Source organism: Tachyglossus aculeatus, chromosome 4, assembly GCF_015852505.1.
Source record: "Tachyglossus aculeatus isolate mTacAcu1 chromosome 4, mTacAcu1.pri, whole genome shotgun sequence".
Taxonomy (NCBI): domain Eukaryota; kingdom Metazoa; phylum Chordata; class Mammalia; order Monotremata; family Tachyglossidae; genus Tachyglossus; species Tachyglossus aculeatus.
Window position 1 is genome coordinate 99,936,366 of NC_052069.1, and position 22,890 is coordinate 99,959,255.

At 46.6% G+C, this 22,890-nt stretch overlaps 1 protein-coding gene across 4 annotated transcripts in view; it reads right to left on the bottom strand.

The window, feature by feature from the left end:
• The window catches only part of RALGPS1 (Ral GEF with PH domain and SH3 binding motif 1), a 479,351-nt gene extending 468,461 nt beyond the window's left edge, over positions 1–10,890 (bottom strand). For all 4 annotated transcript variants that reach the window (XM_038744645.1, XM_038744644.1, XM_038744643.1 and 1 more), the window contains exon 1: positions 10,807–10,890. The gene's annotated coding sequence lies outside the window, so the exon portion shown is untranslated. The remainder of the gene's footprint in view (positions 1–10,806) is intronic.
• Between the last annotated feature and the right edge of the window lie 12,000 nt (positions 10,891–22,890).

The window sequence follows — 22,890 nt, forward strand, 5'->3', positions numbered from 1 at the left end:
TAGACTGTGAGCCCACTGTTGGGTAGGGACTGTCTCTATGTGTTGCCAATTTGTACTTCCCAAGCGCTTAGTACAGTGCTCTGCACATAGTAAGCGCTCAATAAATACGATTGATTGATTGATTGATTTACGGACTCTGTCCTCTCCTGGTTCTCCTCTTATCTCTCCAGCAGTTCACTCTCAGTCTCCTTCATGAGTTCCTCCTCTGCCTCCCACCCCCTAACTGTGGGTTCGGGTCTCAGTCCCCTTCTATTCTCCATCTAAACCCATTCCCTTGGAGAACGCGTTCGCTCCCACAGCTATAATTACCATCTCTATGCAGATGATAACCAAATCTACAACTCCTCATTCATTCAATCGTATTTCTTGAGCACTTAATATGTGCAGAGTAAGCACTTGGAAAGTACAATTCAGCAACAGAGACAATCCCTGCCCACACCGGGCTTCAAGTCTAAAGTAGGGGGAGACAGACATCAAAACAAGTAAACAGACATCAATATAAATAAACAGAATTACAGATATATACATATAGACATAAGTGCTGTGGGGCGCAGAGGGAGCAAGTCAAGGTGACACCAAAGGGAGGGGGAGTTGAGGAAAAGGGGGCTTAGTCTGGGAAGGCCTCTTGGAGGAGGTGAGCCTTCAGTTGGGCTTTGAAGGGGAAGGGAGAAGAGTGATTGTTAGGTGGATTTGCGGAGAGAGGGTGTTCCAGGCTAGAGGTAGGATGTGGTCCAGGAGTTGACAGCTAGACAGGAGAGATGGAGGCACAGTGAGGAAGTTAGCACCAGAGGAGTGGAGTGTGCGGGATGGGATGGAGAAGGAGAGAAGGAAGGTGAGGTAAGAAGAGGCAAGGTGATGGAGAGCTTTGAAGCCAACAGTAAGGAGTTTTTGATCCTCCCCAATCTCATTCATTCATTCAATCATATTTATTGAGCGCTTACTGTGTGCAGAGCACTGCACTAAGTGCTTGGGAAGTACAAGTTGGCAACATATAGAGACGGTCCGTACCCAACAGTGGACTCACAGTTTAGAAGGGGGAGACAGACAACAAAACAAAACATATTAACAAAATAAAATAGACTATGTACAAGTAAAATAAACAGAGTAATAAATATGTACAAACATATATACGTATATACAGGTGCTGTGGGGAGGGGAAGGAGGTAAGGCTGGGGGATGGGGAGGGGGAGACGGGGGAGAGGAAGGAGGGGGCTCACTCCCTCTCTCTAGGTTTGCATCTCCTCCTGCCTTCAGGACACCTCTACCTGGATGTCCTCCCGTCACCTCAAACTTAACGTGTCCAAAACAGAGCTCCTTATCGTCCCACCCAAACCCTCTCCTCTCCCGGACTTTCCCGTCACTGTAGACAGCACCACCATCCCTCCTGTCTCACAAGCTCATAATCTTGATGTTATCCTTTACTTTCAATCCACCTATTCAATCCATCCCCAAATCCTGTCAGTCCCCCCTTCACAACAATTGCTAAAATCTGCTCTTTCCTCTCCATCCGAACTGTTACCACGTTAATATAATCACTCAACCTACCCCACCTAGATTACTGCATCAGCCTCCTGGCTGTCCTCCTAACCTCCTGCCTCTTCCCACTCCAGTCCATTCTTCACTCCGCTGGCCGGATCGTCCTTCTACAGAAACGTTCAGGACATGTCACCTCCTGCTCAAAAATCTCCAGTGATTGCCTTTCCACCTCCGTATCAAAAACTCCTCACCACCAGCTTTAAAGCACTCCATCACCTTGCCCCCTCCTACCTCACCTCGCTTCTCTCCTACAACGCAGCCCGAGTACGTTGCTCCTCTGGTACTAACCTTCTCACTGTGCCTCGATCTCTCCTGTCTGACTGCTGACCCCCAGCCCAAGTCCTATCTCTGGCCTGGAATGCCCTCCCTCCTCTAATCTGCCAGATAATTACTCTCCCCTGCTTCAAAGCCTTATTGAAGGCACATCTCCTCCAAGAGGCCTTCCCAGACTAAGCCCCACTTTTCCTCATCTCCCACTCCCTTCTGCATCACCCTGACTTTCTCCCTTTGCTCGTCCCCCCTCCCAGCCCCACAGCACTTATGTATAAATGTGTAATTTTATTTATTTGTATTGATGTCTGTTTATTTGTATTAATGTCTGTCTCCCCGCTCCAGACTGTGAGCTCGTTGTGGGCAGGAATTGTCACTCTTTATTGTTGTATTGTACTTTCCCAAGTGCTTTGTACAGTGGTCTGCGCACAGTAAGCTCTTAAGAAATATGAATGAATGAATGAAATGCAGGCTGAGTTGTAGTAGGAGATCAGGAGGGGGTAATCTGATTGAGTGCTTTAATGCCAGTGATAAGAAATTTCTGCTTGATGCTGGGCAACCACTAAATCAATCAATCAATCGTATTTATTGAGCGCTTACTGTGTGCAGAGCACTGTACTAGGCGCTTGGGAAGTACAAGTTGGCAACATATAGAGACAGTCCCTACCCAACAGTGGGCTCACAGTCTAAAAGGGGGAGAGAAATAATAATGATGGCATTTGTTAAGCGCTTACTATGTGCAGAGCACTGTTCTAAGTGCTGGATACAAGGTGATATCAAGTTGTCCCACATGGGGCTCACAGTCTTAATCCCCATTTTACAGATGAGGTAACTGAGGCTCAGAGAAGTTAAGTGACTTGCCCAAGGTCACACAGCAGACATGTGGTAGAGTCGGCATTCAAACCCATGACCTCCGACTCCAAAGCCCGTGCTCTTCTCCACTGAGCCACGCTGCTCCTCTTATTAAAGGCTCTTATTATGTCAATTAAACAATAAGACAGCAAAATATCACAGAATTTTCAGGCAGCCTTAACCTAACAAGAGTCCTAGACCCAAAAGAACTTCAGATATGAGCTCTCCCACGGTCTGCTTGTTTTTTAGGACAACTTCCTCTTTGATATGCTGAAGGTCCAAAGTGTAGCTGTGGCAACGTACTTCCTGCCTCGTAACCTCCTTTCCATTGGGCAAAAACCAGAGGTCTTTTAAGGCCAAAAAGATGCAGTGGCTTTGGATGCCGATGGGGAAGAGATGGAAGGATGAGAGAGTGTGATGAAATCCTAAGGCAACCTGAGTAGCGCTCCCTCCATTTCTACTCCCCTTTCTCCTCTTCCCGTCTGCTCCCTCCCCATCTCTATCCATTCCCTGCTTGGTGGCTAAAAAGGAGGTAGAAGCGTAGCTTTGTAGAATCACTTGCAAGCATGCAGTTTCCTACTACTTCGACGCATTATGCCGAACGCTGAACCGCCAAGAAAAAATCGATCTTCTTATTCTCGAACTGTCACGGGCAATCTTCTGGATGCACACTGCTACTCCAACCAACAGCATGGCCAAATAGGTAGAGGCCAGGAGAAGGACACAACTCCGCCACTTGTCTGCTCTGTGACCCTGGGAAAGTCACTTCACTTCTCCGTGCTTCAGATAAAATGGGTTTTAATGTTGTGAAGCGCTTATATATATACCATATATACACACACACACACACACACACACACACACAATACTATATAGTATATATATACTCTACTATATAGTGTATATATATACTCTACTATATAGTGTATATATATACTCTACTATATAGTGTATATATATACTCTACTATATAGTGTGTATATATATACTCTACTATATAGTGCATATGCTCTACTATATAGTGTATATATATACTCTACTATATAGTGTATATGCATACTCTACAATATAGTGTATATGCATACTCTACAATATAGTGTATATATATACTCTACTATACAGTAGATATATACTCTACTATACAGTAGATATATACTCTACTATACAGTAGATATATATACTCTACTATACAGTAGATATATATACTCTACTATACAGTAGATATATATACTCTACTATACAGTAGATATATATACTCTACTATATAGTAGATATATATACTCTACTATATAGTAGATATATATACTCTACTATATAGTAGATATATATACTCTACTATATAGTAGATATATATACTCTACTATATAGTAGATATATATACTCTACTATATAGTAGATATATATACTCTACTATATAGTAGATATATATACTCTACTATATAGTAGATATATATACTCTACTATATAGTAGACATATATACTCTACTATGTAGTAGATATATATACTCTACTATGTAGTAGAGTATATATATCTACTATATAGTAGATATATGCTATACTATATATACTGTACTATAAGTGCTTAGTACAGTGCTCTGCACACAGTAAGCGCTCAATAAATATGATTGATTGTGAGCCCCATGAGGGATATGGACTGTGACCTTATCTTCTATCTACCTCAGAGCTTAGAAAAGTGGTGGCGCATAGTAAGCGCTTAAGAAATACCATTGGGGAAAAAAAAAAAACAGGCTTGGAGGAGGTAGATGAAGATAAGCATAATGAAACCATTCTTTCCCCAGAAGCAGTGTGACCTAGTGGATACAGCACGGGCTTGGGAGTCTTTTCGACTCTAATTCTAATCCCAGCTCTGCCACTTGTCTGCTGTGTGACCCTGGGCAAGTCACTTACCTGTGCCTTGGTTACCTCAACTGTAAAATGGGGATTAAGACAGGGAATACCTTGTGGGACTTGGACTGCGTTCAACCTGATTAACTTGTACCTACCCCAGTGTTTACTACAGTTCCTGGCACCTAGTAAGCATTTAACAAATACTACAATTTTTTTTAAAAAAAGAGCCAGAGCTGTAGTATTCATATAAAATGCAGTAGTTGAGTAGACAAACAAGGTCAAGTCCAAGTGCGATTGGGTAAGTTTAGGGATAAGAGGCCCATACAGGGTTGTTAAAGGGAAAGTTAGTCATTCATTCATTCATATTTATTGAGTGCTTACTGTGCGCAGAGCACTGTACTAAGCGCTTGGGAAGTACAAGTTGGCAACATATAGAGACGCTCCCTACCCAACAACGGGCTCACAGTCTAGAAGGGGGAGACAGACAACAAAACAAAACATGTGGACAGGCGTCAAGTCGTCAGTGATGTTAGGTACATTCCTACACATGAGGATGGATGTGGAGGGCAACTCTCATACTGTTCCTCCAGAATCCTGTTATTACTGGAGTGTAACACAGGGTTAGATGAAATATCAATAAGACTCAGTATGGCATTTAGGTTGCAAACACTTGTCTTTGTAATCTCTCCAGCATTAACTGGATTTTGAGATATAGGAGGGTCTTCAGAAAACTAATAATAATAATAATAATGGCATTTATTAAGCACTTACTATGTGCAAAGCACTGTTCTAAGCGCTGGGGAGGTTACAAGGTGATCAGGTTGTCCCACATGGGGCTCACTGTCTTAGTCCCCATTTCACAGATGAGGTAACTGAGGCACAGAGAAGTGAAGTGACTTGCCCAAAGTCACACAGCTGACAATTGGCGGAGCTGGGGTTTGAACCCATGACCTCTGACTCCAAAGCCCGGGCTCTTTTCCACTGAGCCACGCTGCTTCTACCTAATAATAGGTATTCTGTCCCATGTAAGTTGAGTATTTTGCACTTAAAACATGTAAAATCAGCTTATATTTGAAAGGTAAATCAACCAAAAAAATGCAGGGACTTTACTCCAATGCTTACTACTCATTACTCAGACTATTTTTGCTGGCTGCATGTAATTATGTGGTTCTGAATTTTTTTTTTCTAGCACGGGCCCTTAAATATTCACCCAAACAGTTGCACTGCCTAGAATGAATAACTGCAAATTCTCTATTAGAGTACAATCTTTGAAAACTACTTAGCAATTTAGATATAGATGCAATTGATATACATATATATATGTATATATATGTTTGTACATATTTATTACTCTATTTACTTATTTATTTATTTTACTTGTACATATCTATTCTATTTATTTTATTTTGTTAGTATGTTTGGTTTTGTTCTCTGTCTCCCCCTTTTAGACTGTGAGCCCACTGTTGGGTAGGGACTGTCTCTATATGTTGCCAATTTGTACTTCCCAAGCGCTTAGTACAGTACTCTGCACATAGTAAGTGCTCAATAAATACGATTGATGATGATGATGATGATATATATCTACACACACACACACATATATATATACATATATATGCATATATCTTTATATTCCTTTTCCTTCGGGTTCAAAGACGACGTTGCTACTGGTGAAACTGTATCTCAACTACACACATACAAATGCAATCTCTTCCACACCGTGACCAGCTAAGCAGCTCTACTAATTCAGCATGAAACAGTTTCATTAATGTTTTTAGCCCCTTCAGAGAAATGCAATAACTACAATAATAAATAATAATAATCAATGTAATAACAATAACTGTGACTTTGTCATTGTGCTGTCTCCGTGGAAAATATTACAAGGCACAGCATTTTGTCAAAGCTACATAGTTGGATCTTTAATTTTTGTTTCCTATAATAACCTGGCAATGCCAAACATCCCATGAAGCCCTAGAACTTTAACTCGGGAATTTCATCTTTTCCTAGACTGCAAAAGGTCCCTGCCCCAGCACAGGGACCACCATTTAGCCAAAGATGCAATGACAGATGACAGAATTGTAGCTTGACAACTATGGGGATCACTGCCTAATAAATTTCAAGAGTTATTACAGTTTGGCAACCGCCAGGGATTTCCAGATGTTCACTGCAAACGCCAGGCCTGTGACAGTGCAAACTCTACAATACTGACAAAACAGCCTGATCTAAAGACTCTCTCGTTCCAACCTTTCATTTGGAAGCAAGTCCCTTTTTTGTCTAACGCCATAGAGCCACTGAACTTTGGGAGCACTCAGAACAATAATAATAATAATTATTATTATTATTATGGCATTTATTAAGTGCTTACTATGTGCAAAGCACTGTTCTAAGAGCCGGGGAAGTTACAAGGTGATCAGGTTGTCCCACGGGGGCCTCACAGTCTTAATCCCCATTTTACAGATGAGGTAACTGAGGCACAGAGAAGTGAAGTGCGTTGCCCAAAGTCACACAGCGGACAAGTGGCGGAGCCGGGATTTGAACCCATGACCTCTGACTCCAAAGCCCGTGCTCTTTCCACTGGCACCCACTCCCAGCCTGGAGGACGACCCCAGCTGCAGGGAGGAAGGGAAACCGCCGCCACCCTGCTCCAACCCCCTGTGCCAGGGGCGCAGGGTCCGAGGGAAATAATAATAATAATGGTATTTGTTAAGCGTTCACTATGTGTCACGTACTGTTCCAAGGGCTGGGATAGATACAAGGTAATCAGGTTGTCCCACGTGGGGCTCACATTCTTCATCCCAAAGTCACACAGCTGATGTGACAGAGTCGGGATCAGAACACACAACCTCTGACTCCTATTTAACCGTCTCGCTGGGCTGGCTAGGGAGGAGGATTGGCTTCCCTAGGAGAAGCAGCGTGGCTCAGTGGAAAGAGCCCGGGCTTTAGAGTCAGAGGTCATGGGTTCAAATCCCGGCTCCTCCACTTGTCGGCTGTGTGACTTTGGGCAAGTCGCTTCACTTCTCTGGGCCTCAGTTACCTCATCTGTAAAATGGGGATTAAAACGGTGAGCCCCCCCGTGGGATAACCTGATCACCATGTAACCTCCCCAGCGCTTAGAAGGGTGCTTTGCATATAATAAGTGCTTAATACCATCATTATTATTATTATTATTCTCCCAGGAGCAAATCCCTCGGCTCTTCCTCCCTTCAAGGCCCTACTGAGAGCTCACCTCCTCCAGGAGGCCTTCCCAGACTGAGCCCCTTCCTTCCTCTCCCCCTCATCCCCCCTCCATCCCCCTCATCTTACCTCCTTCCCTTCCCCACAGCACCTGTATATATGTATATATGTTTGTACATATTTATTACTCTATTTATTTTACTTGTACATATCTATTCTATTTATTTTATTTTGTTAGTATGTTTGGTTTTGTTCTCTGTCTCCCCCTTTTAGACTGTGAGCCCACTGTTGGGTAGGGACTGTCTCTATACGTTGCCAACTTGTACGTCCCAAGCGCTTAGTACAGTGCTCTGCACACAGTAAGCGCTCAATAAATACGATTGATTGATTGATTAATTGTGAACGGACCAAAAGAAGAGAGAAAGACCGTCCCCCTCCCCCACACAAACACCACCATCATTTCCAGGCCTGGAGTTACAAAAAGAGCAGGGGTCGTCAGGGGTTCCAGGGGTTAGAGGAGCAGCGTGGTTTAGTGGAAAGAGCCCGGGCTTGGGAGTCGGAGGACGTGGGTTCTAATCCCAGCTCTGCCACTCAATTAATCATATTTATTGAGCGCTTACTGTGTACAGAGCACTGTACTAAGAGCTTGGGAAGTACAAGTTGGCAACATAAAGAGACAGTCCCTACCCAACAGTGGGTGTGGTGTGACCTTGGGAAAGCCACTGAACTTCCAACGGCCAGCACAGCCTAATAAACCATCTTCTACTTAAGCAAAATACAGAACAAAACAGAACTTCCATCAGAATATCCTCCAACCCTCTTCAATCGGCCTTAGTCCGTGGCCTGTTAAAGACGGATCATTCAAGAGGTGTTACAGCCTTAATTCATTCATTTATTCAATCATATTAAGCACTTATTGTGTGCAAAGCTCTGTACTGAGTGCTTGGGAAAGTACAATACGCGATAAATAGTAACATTCCCTTCCCTTAATCCAGGATCTTCATGTTGCCAACTTGTACTTCCCGAGCGCTTAGTACAGTGCTCTGCACGCAGTAAGCGCTCAATAAATACGATTGATTGATTGATTGATTCATGTACCTGGGCCCCAGAAAACAACATGTCATAAAATGATCCTGCCCTCTAGCCTGCAAGCTATTTGAGGGCAGGGAGTTTGTCTGTTTTTTATTATACTATACTCTCCAATCAATCAATCGTATTTATTGAGCGCTTACTGTGTGCAGAGCACTGTACTAAGCGCTTGGGAAGTACAAGCTGGCAACATATAGAGACAGTCCCTACCCAGCAGTGGGCTCACAGTCTAAAAGGGGGAGACAGAGAACAAAACCAAACATACTTACAAAATAAAATAAATAGAATAGATATGGACAAGTAAAGTATACTCTCCCAAACACTTGGTACAGTGAACTGCACACAGTAAGACACAGTTGTATTGTACTCTCCCAAGGGCTTAGTACAATGCCAGTAAGCGCTCAATAAATATGATTGATTGATTGATTGATTCACGTACCTGGGCCCCAGAAAACTACATGTCATAAAATGATCCTGCCCTCTAGCCTGCAAGCTTATTGAGGGCAGGGAGTTTGTCTGTTTTTTATTATACTATACTCTCCAATCAATCAATCAATCGTATTTATTGAGCGCTTACTGTGTGCAGAGCACTGTACTAAGCGCTTGGGAAGTACAAGTTGGCAACATATAGAGACAGTCCCTACCCAACAGTGGGCTCACAGTCTAGAAGGGGGAGACAGAGAACAAAACCAAACATACTAACAAAATAAAATAAATAGAATAGATATGGACAAGTAAAGTATACTCTCCCAAACACTTGGTACAGTGAACTGCACACAGTAAGACACAGTTGTATTGTACTCTCCCAAGGGCTTAGTACAATGCCAGTAAGCGCTCAATAAATATGATTGATTGATTGATTGATTCATGTACCTGGGCCCCAGAAAACTACATGTCATAAAATGATCCTGCCCTCTAGCCTGCAAGCTTATTGAGGGCAGGGAGTTTGTCTGTTTTTTATTATACTATACTCTCCAATCAATCAATCAATCGTATTTATTGAGCGCTTACTGTGTGCAGAGCACTGTACTAAGCGCTTGGGAAGTACAAGTTGGCAACATATAGAGACAGTCCCTACCCAACAGTGGGCTCACAGTCTAAAAGGGGGAGACAGAGAACAAAACCAACATACTAACAAAATAAAATAGAATAGATATGTATAAGTAAAATATACTCTCCCAAGCACTTGGTACAGTGAACTGCACACAGTAAGACATAGTTGTATTGTACTCTCCCAAGGGCTTAGTACTATGCCAGTAAGCGCTCAATAAATACGATTGATTGATTGATTGATTGATTCATGCACCTGGGCCCCAGAAAACTACATGTCATAAAATGATCCTCCCCTCTAGACTGCAAGCTTATTGTGGGCAGGGAGTTTGTCTGTTTTTTATTATACTATACTCTCCCAAGCACTTGGTACAGTGAACTGCACACAGTAAAACACAGTTGTATTGTACTCTCCCAAGGGCTTAGTACAATGCCAGTAAGCGCTCAATAAATACGATTGATTGATTGATTGATTCATGCACCTGGGCCCCAGAAAACTACATGTCATAAAATGATCCTGCCCTCTAGACTGCAAGCTTACTGTGGGCAGGGAGTTTGTCTGTTTTTTATTATACTATACTCTCCCAAGCACTTGGTACAGTGAACTGCACAAGGTAAGACACAGTTGTATTGTACTCTCCCAAGGGCTTAGTACAATGCCAGTAAGCGCTCAATAAATACAATCGAATTAATAAATACGATCGACTGTCGGATCCTAGGGCAGACACACTGGGACCCTAATTTCTTGAACAAATGACCCAGTGGGCCTGGAGGGCCTAAGTGTGTTTAAAGACAGTACTGAGACCCCTGTCCTCAAGCGCTTAGTACAGTGCTCTGCACACAGTAAGCGCTCAATAAATACGATTGATTGATTGATTGAGGGTTCACTCGGTGCAAGTACGTGAAAACCCAAACATGAAAACTCCCCTGGTGATCAGAAACCTCACACCTCGAAAGTTTGGGAAGTAGCTTGTAGGCAGACCTTACCTCGGCTAGAAGCGGCTTGGCTTGGCGGCTAGAGCCCGGGCTTGGGAGTCAGAAGGACCTGGGTTCTAATCCAGTCTCTGCCAGCCGTCTGCTGTGTGACCCTGGGCAAGTCACTTCACTTCTCTGGGCCTCAGCTCCCTCATCTGCAAAATGGGGAGTAAGGCTGTGAGCCCCACGTGGGACAAGGACGGTGTCCAACCTGACTGCACTTCCCCCCCTTCAAAGCCCTACTGAAGGCTCACCTCCTCCAGGAGGCCTTCCCAGACTAAGCCTGGGAATAAAACTCTATTTATTTATTCAATTTACTTGGACATATCTATTCTATTTATTTTATTTTGTTAGTATGTTTGATTTTGTTCTCTGTCTCCCCCTTTTAGACTGTGAGCCCACTGTTGGGTAGGGACCGTCTCTATATGTTGCCAGCTTGTACTTCCCAAGCACTTAATCCAGTGCTCTGTACACAGTAAGCGCTCAATAAATACGATTGATTAATTGATTAATTGAGCCTCCCTTTTCCTCTGCTCCTCCTCCTCCCCTCCCCGTCGCCCCGACTCCCTCCCTCTGCTCTAGCCCCCTCCGCGCCCCACAGCACTTGTATATAAGTATACAACCTTATTACTCTCTTCATTTTATTAATGATGTGTATATATCTAAATTCTATTTATTGATATTGACGCTATTGAGGTCTGTCTACTTTTTTTGTTTTGCTTTGTTGTCCGTGTCCTCCCGGCTAGACTGTGAGCCCGTTGTTGGGTCGGGACTGTCTCTGTTGCTGAACTGTATTTTCCAAGTGCTCACTCCAGTGCTCTGCACACAGTAAGCCCTCAATAATAATAATTCATTCATTCAACCGTATTTATTGAGCGCTTACTGTGTGCACAGCACTGGACTAAGCGCTTGGGAAGGACAAGTTATCATTGGGATAATAATGATGGCATTTATTAAGCACTTACTATGTGCAAAGCACTGTTCTAAGCACTGGGGAGGTTACGAGGTGATCAGGTTGTCCCACGTGGGGCTCACAGTCTCCATCCCCATTTTACAGATGAGGGAACTGAGGCACAGAGAAGTTAAGTGACATGTGCAATATGAATGAATGAATTAGCTTGTCTCTTCCCCAGCGCTTAGAACAGTGCTTGACGCATAGTAAGTGCTTAACAAATCCCATCGGTATATTAAACTGGACTAAGGCCCTCTTTTCCTAAGCTCCCCCCACCACCACCTTGTCCCGACTCGGTCCCTTTGCTCTAATAGTAGTAATAATAATAATAATAATAATAATAACAATGGTATTTGTCAAGTGCTTACTATAATAATAATAATGTCATTTATTAAGTGCTTACTATGTGCAAAGCACTGTTCTAAGCGCTGGGGAGGTTACAAGGTGATCAGGTTGTCCCACGTGGGGCTCACAGTCTCCAACCCCATTTTACAGATGAGGGAACTAAGGCACAGAGAAGTTAAGTGACTTGCCCAATACGAATGAATGAATTAGCTTGTCTCTTCCCCAGCACTTAGAACAGCGCTTAACGCATAGTAAGTGCTTAACAAATCCCATCGGTATATTAAACCGGACTAAGGCCCTCTTTTCCTAAACTCCCCCCACCACCACCTTGTCCTGACTCAGTCCCTTTGCTCTAATAATAATAATAATAATAATAATAATAATGGTATTTGTCAAGCGCTTACTATAATAATAATAATAATAATAATAATAATAATGTCACTTATTAAGTGCTTACTATGTGCAAAGCACTGTTCTAAGCGCTGGGGAGGTTACAAGGTGATCAGGTTGTCCCACGTGGGGCTCGCAGTCTTAATCCCCATTTTACAAGGATTAAGGTAACTGAGGCACAGAGAAGTTAAGTGACTTGCCCAAGGTCACACAGCTGACAAGTGGCTCTACCCCCCTCCCCTCCCAAGGCATTTGTGTATATAGTTACATAGCTATAATGCTGTTTATTCATATTAAAGCCTGTTCTACTTGTTCTAATGTGTATATATACATACATAATTCTATTTATTTCTACTGATGCCTGTTTACCTGCCTTGATGTCTGTCTCCCCCTTCTAGGCTGTGAGCCCATCGTTGGATGGTAGCGATTGTCTCTATTTAATAATAATAATGATGGCATTTGTTAAGCGCTTACTATGTGCCAATCACTGTTCTAAGCGCTGGGGGGGATACAAGGTGATCAGGTTGTCCCACGTGGGGCTCACAGTCTTAATCCCCATTTTACAGATGAGGGAACTGAGGCTCAGAGAAGTTACGCTATGGTCGAACTGTACTTTCCAAGCACTTAGTACAGTGCTTTGCACACAGTGAGCGCCCAATAAATGCGTGAAGCGCTTCGTACAGTGCTCCGCACACAGGGAGTGCTCAGTAAATATGGGAAGCGCTCCACACACAGTGAGTGCTCAGTAAATACGTGAAGCGCTTCGCACAGTGCTCCACACACAGTGAGCACTCAGTAAATATGGGAAGCTCTTCGCACAGTGCTCCGCACACAGTGAGTGCTCAGTAAATATGTGAAGCGCTTCGCACAGTGCTCCGCACACAGGGAGTGCTCAGGAAATACGTGAAGCGCTTCGTACAGTGCTCCGCACACAGTGAGCGCTCAGTAAATATGGGAAGTGCTTCGTACAGTGCTCCGCACACAGTGAGCGCTCAGTAAAGACAGGAAGCTCTTCGCACAGTGCTCCGCACACAGTGAGTGCTCAGTAAATATGTGAAGCACTTCACACAGTGCTCCACACACAGTGAGCGCTCAGTAAATACGTGAAGCGCTTTGCACAGTGCTCCGCACACAGTGAGCGCTCAGTAAATATGGGAAGCGCTTCGTACAGTGCTCCGCACACAGTGAGCCCTCAGTAAATATGGGAAGCGCTTCGCACAGTGCTCCGCAAACAGTGAGCGCTCAGTAAATACGGGAAGCGCTTCGCACAGTGCTCCGCATACAGTGAGCACTCAATAAATACGGAAAGCGCTTCGCACAGTGCTCCGCACACAGTGAGCGCTCTGTAAATACGGGAAGCGCTTCGCACAGTGCTCTGTACACAGGGAGTGCTCAGTAAATACGTGAAGCAGTTCGCCCAGTGCTCCACACACAGTGAGCGCTCAGTAAATACGGGAAGCGCTTCGCACAGTGCTCCGCAAACAGTGAGTGCTCAGTAAATACGGGAAGTGCTTCGCACCGTGCTCCGCATACAGTGAGCACTCAATACAGAAAGCGCTTCGCACAGTGCTCCGCACACTGTGAGCGCTCTGTAAATACGGGAAGCGCTTCGCACAGTGCTCCGTACACAGGGAGTGCTCAGTAAATACGTGAAGCAGTTCGCACAGTGCTCCACACACAGTGAGCGCTCAGTAAATATAAGAAGCGCTTCGCACAGTGCTCTGCACACAGTGAGCACCCAATAAATACGGGAAGCACTTCGCACAGTGCTCCGCACACAGTGAGCGCCCAGTAAATATGGGAAGCACTCCGCACACAGTGAGTGCCCAGTAAATACAGGAAGCGCTACAGAGTGAGCGCTCAATACGATGGAATGAATGATTGAATGAACATTAAAGGCACTTCAGCCACGTGCAACCCGGCTCCCCCGTGGCCCCGCCCCTTTGGCTCCCATTGGCCCCGCCCCTCCGACTCCCATTGGCCCCTCCCCTTTAGCCCCCATATGGTCCCGCCCCGGGCTCCTATTGGCCACTCCCCTCCGGCTCCCATTTGGCCCCGCCCCCTGGATCCCATTGGCCCCGCCCCCTGACTCCCATTGGCCCCTCCTCTTTGGCTCCCATTGGCCCCTCCTCTTTGGCACCCATTGGCCCAGCCCCCTGATTCCCATTGGCCCCGCCCCTTTGGCTCCCATTGGCCCCACCCCTTTGGCTCCCATTGGCCCCGCCCCTTTGGCTCCCATTGGCCCCCTCCCCTCTGGCTCCCATTGTCCCCGCCCCTTTGGCTCCCATTGGCCCCTCCCCTTTAGCTCCCATATGGCCCTTCCTCTTTGGCTCCCATTGGCCCCTCCCCTTTGGCCTCATTGGCCCCGCCCCCTGGCTCCCATTGGCCCCTCCCCTTTAGCTCCCATATAGCCCCGCCCCCTGGCTCCCATTGGCCCCTCGTCTTTGGCTCCCATTTGGCCCCGCCCCCTGGCTCCCATTTGGCCCCGCCCCCTGGTTACGCAGAGAAGCATTGTGGCTCAATGGAAGGAGCTCGGGCTTTGGAGTCAGAGGTCATGGGTTCGAATCCCACCTCCGCCAATTGTCAGCTGAGTGACTGTGGGCAAATCATTCAGTCGCATTTATTGCGCGCTTACCGTGTGCAGAGCACTGTACTAGGCGCTTTCTGCGCCTCCGTTCCCTCCTCTGTCAAATGGGGATGAAGACTGTGAGCCCCCCTGTGGGCCCACCTGCTCACCCTGTCACCTCCCCAGCACTCAGCACACAGTAAGCGCTTAATTAATGCCATCATTATTCTCACCACCCCACAGCACCTGTATATATGTTTGTACGTATTTATTACTCTATTTTACTTGTCCATATCTATTCTATTTATTTTATTTTGTTACTATGTTTGGTTTTGTTCTCTGTCTCCCCCTTCTAGACCGTGAGCCCACTGTTGGGTAGGGACCGCCTCTATATGTTACCAACTTGTTCTTCCCAAGCGCTTAGTACAGCGCTCTGAACACAGTAGGCGCTCAATAAATACGATTGATTGATTGATTGCTTAGTCCAGTGCTCTGCACACAGTAGGCGCTCAATAAATCCGATTGATTGATGGATCGATTGACCCCGCCCCCCGGATACGCCCCGCCCCCTTCACCTGCCGTCCTCCGGCCCCGCCCGCGCACCTGTGCGGTTCCGCGGGCCCGCGATACACACGAGCACCCATAAACATACATATATATATATATATATGCAAATACACACATATATATAGATATATATATCTATATATATTTTAGACTGTGATCCCACTGTTGGGTAGGGACTGTATGTTGCCAACTTGTCCTTCCCAAGCGCTTAGTCCAGTGCTCTGCACGCAGTAAGCGCTCAATCAATATGATTGATTGACTGACTGCTTAGTCCAGTGCTCTGCACACAGTAGGCGCTCAATAAATACGACTGATTGACTGGCCCCGCCCCCTGCACCTGCCGTCCTCCGGCCCCGCCCGCGCTACACACGCGCACCCATAAACATACATATATATATATGCAAATACACACACACACACGCACACATATATAGATATATATATATATATATCTATATATTTTAGACTGTGAGCCCACTGTTGGGTAGGGACCGTCTCTCTATGTTCCCAACTTGTACTTCCCAAGCGCTTAGTCCAGTGCTCTGCACGCAGTAAGCGCTCAATAAATACGATTGATTGATTGATGGCTTAGTCCAGAAATACACACACACACACACACACACACACACACATATGTAGATATATATATATATATCTATATATTTTAGACTGTGAGCCCACTGTTGGGTAGGGACTGTCTCTATATGCTGCCAAGTTGTACTTCCCAAGTGCTTAGTCCAGTGCTCTGCACACAGTAGGCTCTCAATAAATACGATTGATTGATTGCTTAGTCCAGTGCTCTGCACACAGTAGGCGCTCAATAAATCCGATTGATTGATTGATTGGCCCCGCCCCCCGCACCTGCCGTCCTCCGGCCCCGCCCGCGCACCTGTGCGGTTTCACGGGCCCGCGCTACACACGCGCACCCATAAATATACACATATATATATATATATGCAAATACACACACACACATATATAGATATATAAACATCTCTATATATTTTAGACTGTGAGCCCACTGTTGGGTAGGGACTGTCTCTATACGTTGCCAACTTGTCCTTCCCAAGCGCTTAGTCCGGTGCTCTGCACGCAGTAAGCGCTCAATACGATTGATTGACTGATTGCTTAGTCCAGAAATACATATACATACACACACACACACACATAAATAGATATATATATATCTATATATATTTCAGACTGTGAGCCCACTGTTGGGTAGGGACCGTCTCTATACGTTGCCAGCTTGTCCTTCCCAAGCGCTTAGTCCAGTGCTCTGCACGCAGTAAGCGCTCAATAAATACGATTGATTGACTGATTGCTTAGTCCAGAAATACACACACACACATATATAGAAATATATCTCTACATATTTTAGACTGTGAGCCCACTGTTGGGTAGGGACCGTCCCTATACGTTGCCCACTTGTCCTTCCCAGGCGCTCAGTCCAGTGCTCTGCACGCAGTAGGCGCTCAATCCATACGACTGATGATGACCGTCTCTATATGTTGCTAACCTGATCTTCCCAAGCGCTTAGTCCAGTGCTCTGCACAAAGTAGGCGCTCACTACATCCGATTGATTGATGGATCGATTGGCCCCGCCCCCCCGGGTACGCCCCGCCCCCTGCACCTGCCGTCCTCCGGCCCCGCCCGCGCACCTGTGCGGTTCCGCGGGCCCGCGCTGCACGCGCGCACCCATAAATATATACACATATATATATATATATGCAAACACACACACACACGCATATATACAGAGATATGTATCTCCATCCCTCCGCGTTCTCACCTCTGTCCGCCGCAGTCCGGGCCGCTCAGGGCGCCACAGGCCGCAGCAGGGGGGGCCTCCGCCTCCGCATGCCCCTGCGCGGGGCCCCGGGCGGCGGCAGGAGCCTGGGCCGCGGAGCGGAGCGGCGCGGAGCGGCGCGGAGCAGCGCGGGGGAGCGGGAGGAGCAGCGGCAGGGCAGGGCGGGGCGCGGCGGGGGCGGGGGCGGCGGCGGAGCCCGCTCTCCGCGGGAGCAGAGGCTGCGCCCGGCCGCAGCGGCAAGCGCCCGCCCCGGATCGTGACCGACACCCCCCGCCGCCAATCACCGCCCGCCCCCGGCCCCGGCCCCCCAATCACCGCCCGCCCGCGGCCCCGTCCTCCAATCGGCGCCGGCCGGAGGCGGGGAGAGGCAAATTAACGCGCGACCAATCACCGCCCGCGCGCGGCCCCGTCCCCCCCCGTCGGCGCCGGCAGGAGGAGGGGAGAGGCAAATTAAGGCGCGACCAATCAGCGCCCGCGCGCGGCCCCGTCCTCCAATCGGCGCCGGCAGGAGGCGGGGAGAGGCAAATTGCGGCGCGACCAATCACCGCCCGCGCGAGGCCCCGTCTTCCAATCGGCGCCGGTAGGAGGCGGGGAGAGGCAAATTGCTGCGCGACCAATCACCGCCCCCGCGCGGCCCCGTCCTCCAATCGGCGCCGGTAGGAGGCGGGGAGAGGCAAATTGCTGCGCGACCAATCACCGCCCCCGCGCGGCCCCATCCTCCAATCGGCGCCGGTCGGAGGCGGGGATAGGCAAATGTACCCCCTCCCCCCCCCCCCCACCAGGGCCGTCCTAGTGCGCAAGAGCTGCTTCGGAGCGTTTCATTCATTCATCCATCCATCCATCCATCCATCCATCCATCAATCATCATCATCATCATCATCATCATCATCATCATCATCATCATCATCATCATCATCAATATCAATCGTATTTATTGAGCGCTTACTATGTGCAGAGCACTGTACTAAGCGCTTGGGAAGTACAAATTGGCAACATGTAGAGACAGTCCCTACCCAACACTGGGCTCACAGTCTAAAATTCAATCGTATTTATTGAGCGCTTACTACGTGCAGAGCACTGTTTCACTCAGTCAATCATTCATTCACTCATTCAATCGTATTTATTGAGCGCTTACTGTGTGCAGAGCACTGTTTCATTCAATCAATCATTCATTCATTCAATCGTATTGATTGAGCGCTTACTGTGTGCAGAGCACTGGACTAGGCGCTTGGGAAGGACAAGTTGGCAACATATAGAGAGGGTCCCTACCCAACAGTCCCTACCCACAGTCTAGAAGAAGGAGACACAGAACAAAACCAAACATATTAACAAAATAAAATGAATAGAATAGATATGTACAAGTAAAATAAATAAATAAATAAATAGAGTAATCGATCAATCAATCGTATTTATTGAGCGCTTACTATGTGCAGAGCACTGTACTAAGCGCTTGGGAAGTACAAGTTTGCAACATATAGAGACGGTCCCTACCCAACAGTGGGCCGACAGTCAAGAAAGGGGAGACAGAGAACAAATAAAGTAAAATAAATAAATAAATAAATAGAGTAATCAATCAATCAATCAATCGTATTTATTGAATCCTTACTGTGTGCAGAGCACTGTACTAAGCTCTTGGAAAGTACAAGTTGGCAACATATAGAGACAGTCCCAACCCAACAGTGGGCTCACAGTCTAGAAGGGGGAGACAGAGAACAAAACAAAACATATGAACAGAATAAAATAAATAGAATAAATATGTACAAGTAAAATACATAAATAAATAGAGTAATAAAATAAATAAATAGAGTAATAGGTCTCGAAGACCTCCTAAGGTATCTTCCTTGGGCAGGCTCGGGGGCAAGCCTGGAAATAGCTGCCTAACGAAGGCGGTGGAGACACGGTGGATACTTAGATGACGTTGTTGGCAATCAATCAGTCAATCGTATTTATTGAGCACTACTGTGTGCAGAGCACTGTACTAAGCGCTTGGGAAGTATAAGTTGGCAACATATAGAGACAGTCCCTACCCAACAGTGGGCTCACAGTCTAGAAGGGGGAGACAGAGAACAAAACCAAACATATTAACAAAATCAAATAAATAGACTAGATATGTACAAGTAAAATAAATAAATAGATAAATAGAGTAATCAATCAATCAATCGTATTTATTGAGCGCTTACTGTGTGCAGAGCACTGGACTAGGCCCTACTTAGAGCTCTCCAAGGCCCTACTGAGAGCTCACCTCCTCCAGGAGGCCTTCCCACACTGAACCCCCTCCTTCCTCCCCCGCCTTACCTCCTTCCCTTCCCCACAGCACCTGTATATCAATCAATCAATCAATCAATCGTATTTATTGAGGGCTTACTGTGTGCAGAGCACTGGACTTAGCGCTTGGGAAGTACAAGTTGGCAACATAGAGAGACAGTCCCTACCCAACAGTGGGCTCACAGTCTAGAAATTGTACGTAATTATTACTCTATCTATTTATTTATTTTACTTGTGCATATCTGTTCTATTTATTTTATTTTGTTAATATGTTTTGTTTGGTTCTCTGTCTCCCCCTTGTAGACTGTGAGCCCACTGTTGGGTAGGGACCGTCTCTGTGTGTTGCCGACTTGTACTTCCCAAGTGCCTAGTACAGTGCTCTGCACACAGCAAGCGCTCAATAAATACGATTGATTGATTGATTAAGCGCTTACTGGGGTCCCGGGCATCCCCTTCGGCTCCCCCCCACCTCTCACCCGGCAGATGGGCAGCCCTACCCGCCGGACCCGCTCTGGATACAGCCCCCCACCTTGGCTCTCCCTATAATTATAATAATAATGGTATTTGATAAGTGCTTATTATGTGCCAAGCACTGTTCTAAGCACTGGGGGAGATACAAGGTGATCACGTTGTCCCACGTGGGGCTCACAGTCTTAATCCTCATTTTACAGATGAGGGAACTGAGGCACAGAGAATAATAATAATAATAACGGTATTTCTTAAGTGCTGTTCTAAGCGCAGGGGTGGGGGGATACATGGTTATCACGTTGTCCCGCGTGGGGCTCACAGTCTTCATCCCCATTTTACAGATGAGGGAACTGAGGCCCAGAGAATAATAATAATAACGGTATTTCTTAAGCGCTGTTCTAAGCGCTGGGGGGGCGGGATACGAGGTTATCACATTGTCCCACGTGGTGCTCACAGTCTTCATCCCCATTTTACAGATGAGGAAACTGAGGCCCAGAGAATAATAATAATAACGGTATTTCTTAACTGTGTGACTTCGGGCAAGTCACTTCACTTCTCTGGGCCTCAGTTACCTCATCTGTAAAATGGGGATGAAGACTGTGAGCCCCACGTGGGACAACCTGATCACCTTGTAACCTCCCCAGCGCTTACAACAGTGCTTGGCACATAGTAAGCGCTTAATAAATGCCATCATTATTATTATTATTATTATTATGCGCTGTTCGAAGCCCTGGGGGGGGATACAAGGTTATCACATTGTCGCACGTGGGGCTCACAGTCTTCATCCCTATTTAACAGATGAGGGAATTGAGGCACAGAGAAGTGAAGTGAAGCAGCGTGGCTCAGTGGGAAAGAGCATGGGCTTTGGAGTCAGAGGTCATGGGTTCAAATCCCGGCCCCGCCACTTGTCAGCTGTGTGACTTTGGGCAAGTCACTTCACTTCTCTGGGCCTCCGTTCCCTCGTCTGTAAAATGGAGATGAAGACTGTGAGCCCCACATGGGACAACCTCATCACTTTGTATCACCCCAGCGCTTAGAACAGTACTTTGCACATAGTAAGCGCTTAATAAATGCCATCATCATCATCATCAAGTGACTTGCCCAAGGTCACGCAGCAGACAAGTGGCAGAGTCAGGATTAGAACACAGGACCTCGGACTCCCACGCCCGTGCTGTTTCCACTAAGCCACACTGCTTCATCCATCCTTGGTCCCCTTTTTCTCTCTCTCTCATCCAACACACACAGACACACAGACACACAGACACACACACACACACACACACACACACACACACACACACACACACACACTCCCCCCAACCCAAAATCATTACTCACCCCCTATGTCCATCCCTCTCCCTGCCCACAGCCCCAGACCCTTCAGAAGACTCTGATCAAGACGAGCTTCTTGTCCCCACAGACTCACCAAAGGCATCCATTGGTATTTATTGAGTGCTTACTTTGCACAGAGCAGTGTACTGAGCGCTTGGTAGAGTGCAATGCAACAGTGTCGCTAAGATTGAACACTGCTCCTAGGCTCAGCTCCCTCCAGCACAGGGCTGAGAAACCCTTCCTACCAGACAGACAAATTCAGATCAAGGCCGTGGATTAAAAATAAGTCAGTTAGCCAGGCAATCATACTTATTGAATGCTTACTATGTGCAGAGCAATCAATCAATAAATTGTATTTATTGAGCGCTTACTGTGTGCAGAGCACTGGACTAAGCACTTGGGAAGTACAAATTGGCAACATATAGAGACAGTCCCTACCCAACAGTGGGCTCACAGTCTAAAAGGGGGAGACAGAGAACAAAACCAAACATACTAACAAAATAAAATAAATAGAATAGATATGCACAAGTAAAATAATAAATAAATAGAGTAATAAATATGTACAAACATATATACATATATACAGGTGCTGTGGGGAAGGGAAGGAGGTAAGGCAGGGGGGAGGGAGAGGGGTAGGAGGGGGAGAGGAAGGAGGGGGCTCAGTCTGGGAAGGCCTCCTGGAGGAGGTGAGCTCTCAGTAGGGCATTAAAGGGAGGAAGAGAGCTAGCTTTGCAGATGGGCAGAGGGAGGGCATTCCAGGGCTGGGGGAGGACGTGGGCCGGGGGTCGATGGCGGGACAGGCGAGAATGAGGCACGGTGAGGAGATTAGCGGCAGAGGAGCACTGTACTAAGCACTTGGGCGAGTATTATATAACAATATAACAGATGCATTCTCTACCCACAATGAGCTTACAGCCTAGAGGGGGAGACGGACATTAATATAAGTAGAAAAATTACTGATGCGTACATAAGTGCCATGGGGCTCAGATGGGGGGATGAATAAAGGGAGCAAGTCGGGGTGACGCAGGAGGGAGTGGGAGAAGAATAAAGGAGGGCTTAGTTGGGGAAGGCCTCTTGGCTAACTGGACCGCCAGTCAGTCTGTTCTCAGCCACTATCCCATCGCTACTCCATCTGAATGGACTTCGCCCGCTCTCCAGGAACAACCCCTTGTACGGCTCCAATCCAGATCTGCTGGGACCACTTGGCCTCTTGGAGCCACGGCTCAGCTCTAGGAACACCTGAGCCAGGGAAGAGCACCTCTCCCCCATGCTGGATCCACCACTAAAATGGGCTGTAAGTCATGGGGAAATGATGGTTTTTGTTAAGCGCTTACTGCGTGCCAGGCACTGTTCTAAACACTGGGGTAATAATAATAATAATAATGATGGCATTTATTAAGC